The 2,500-nt window shown below is 46.8% G+C and overlaps 1 protein-coding gene across 1 annotated transcript in view; it reads left to right on the top strand.

The window, feature by feature from the left end:
- The window catches only part of ZMIZ1 (zinc finger MIZ-type containing 1), a 298,798-nt gene that overhangs the window by 144,524 nt on the left and 151,774 nt on the right, over nucleotides 1–2,500 (top strand). The window lies entirely within an intron of this gene.

Genomic DNA, 2,500 nt, shown 5'->3' with positions numbered 1-2,500 from the left:
AGTCTGGCGGTCTCAAGTCGGGCACTGTAGACAAAGCTCAGAACTCAACTTAAAATCATGGCTTCATCGTCATCATCATCATCATCAACATCAGTCAAGTTGGAAGGGACCTTTGAAGAAAGCCTATACCGTTTCAGACAAATGGTTGTCCAATCTCTTCTTAAAAAACTTCCAGTGTTGGAGCAATCACCACTTCTGGAGGCAGGTAGTTCCACTGATTAATTGTTCTCGCCGTTAGGAAGTTTCTCCTTAGTTCCAGGTTGCTTCTCTCCTTGACTAGTTTCCATCCGTTGCTTCTTGTCCTACTTTCAGGTGCTTTGGAGAATAGCTTGACCCCCTCTTCTTTGGGGCAACCCTTGAGATATTGGAACACAGCTATCATGTCACCCCTAGTCCTTCTTTTCATTAACCTAGACATACACAACTCCAGCAACTATTCATATTTTTTTTAGCCTCCAGTCCCCCGATGATCTTTGTTGCTCTTCTCTGCACTCTTTCTAGTGTCTCAACATCTTTTTCACATCGTGGTGACCAAAACTGGATGCCGTGTTCCAAGTATGGCCTTACCAAAGCATTGTAAAGTGGTATTAGTACTTCACTTGATCTTGATTCTATCCCTCTGTTAATGCAGCCTAGCACTGTGTTGGCTTTTTTGGCAGCTGCAGCACACTGCTGGCTCATATTGAAGTGATTGTCTAAGACTCCGAGATCCCTATTGAGCAAGGTACCACCTATACTATACCTATGCATTTGATTTTTCCTGCCTAAATGTAGAAGCTTACTTTTTCCACCATTGAATTTCATTTTGTTATATAGTGCCCAGTGTTCGAGTCTGTCCAGATCCTTCTGTATCTTAAGCCTATCTTCTGGAGTATTGGCTATTCCTGCCAGCTTGGTGTCGTCTGCAAATTTGATGAGTTCCCCCTCTATCCCCTCATCCAAATCATTAATGAAGATGTTGAAGAGCACTGGGCCCAGAACAGAGCCCTGGGGCACCCCACTACACCCTTCCTTCCATGTAGATGCAGTTCCATTGAGGACCACATGCTGAGTACGGCCTGTCTCCTAGTCACAGGATCGAGGCCAGGGCATATGCGATCCATCCTGTGTTTCCCCAGTCATTCATACAAGTACAGATCGTCCTGGAGTTACGACGGCAATGGTCCAAACTTCCATTGCTAAACAAGACCGATGTTGATTTTGCCCCATTTTATGACGGTCACAAAAGGGGATCATGTGACTCCAGGAAACTGCAACTGTCATAAATATGAGTGGCCAGGCGTCCGAATTTTGATCAGGTGACCGTTAGGATGCCGCGATGGTCGTAAGTGTGAAAAATGGTCGTAAGTCACTTTTTTCAATGCCGTTGTAACTTCGAACGGCGACTAAATGAATTGTTAGAAGTTGAGGACTGCTGCTCAACGTATGACAGCTCAAAGTTAGCAACCGTTGGAAGTTACTCGATCAAATTTTACCCTTCCAAGGTAGCTCAACATCTTCCTCTCTGTTTCCTTTGACCAGTCGAGAACCTTTTGGCCATTAATTATTGCATCTTCCTTCCTTCCTTCCTCCCTCCCTCCCTCCCTCCCTCCCTCCCTTCCTTCCTTCCTTCCTTCCTTCCTTCCTTCCTTCCTCCCTCCCTCCCTCCCTCCCTCCCTTCCTTCCTTCTTCCCTCCCTCCCTCCCCCTTCCTCCCTTCCTCCCTTCCTTCCTTCCTTCCTTCCTCCCTCCGTCCTCCCTTCCTTTCCTTTCTTTCTTCCTTCCTTCTTTCCTTCCTTCCTTCCTCCCTCCCCCTTCCTTCCTTCCTCCTTTCTTTCTTTCCTTTCTTTCTTCCTTCCTCCCTTCCTTCCTTCCTTCCTCCTTTCTTTCTTTCCTTTCTTTCTTCCTTCCTCCCTTCCTCCCTTCCTTCCTTCCTTCCTCCCTCCCTCCCTCCCTCCTTCCTCCCTTCCTTTCCTTTCTTTCTTCCTTCCTTCTTTCCTTCCTCCCTCCCTCCCCCTTCCTTCCTTCCTCCTTTCTTTCTTTCCTTTCTTTCTTCCTTCCTCCCTTCTTTCCTTCCTTCCTTCCTTCCTTCCTTCCTTCCTTCCTTCCTTCCTTCCTCCTTTCTTTCTTTCCTTTCTTTCTTCCTTCCTCCCTTCTTTCCTTCCTTCCTTCCTTCCTTCCTTCCTTCCTTCCTTCCTTCCTTCCTTCCTTCCTTTCTTTCTTTCTTTCTTTCTTTCTTTCTTTCTTTCTTTCTTTCTTTCTTTCTTTCTTTCTTTCTTTCTTCCTAGCAAATGCCTGTTAAATCGTACAAGTTGTCAGGCTGCGTGTGGTATTTAGTCTTGACATGAAGGCTGTTTGATCAAGCGGCCCTGTTCCGCCACGTCTCTGAGCACAGCCCTCTTTGAGCATGGCTGTCACGGAGAAGGAGAGCAGCTCCCTGGCTCTCTATTTGCCGGCACCCCCGGGGTGGGAAAGATGGCAGCCAAGAGGGAGATAGTTAATCAATAATCACAAGGTCAGCA

The sequence above is a fragment of the Vipera ursinii genome (genome assembly GCF_947247035.1).
Source record: "Vipera ursinii genome assembly, chromosome: 5".
Lineage (NCBI taxonomy): Eukaryota > Metazoa > Chordata > Lepidosauria > Squamata > Viperidae > Vipera > Vipera ursinii.
Note: the sequence above shows the minus strand (reverse complement) of the source record. Positions and strands in the feature narration are given on the sequence as shown.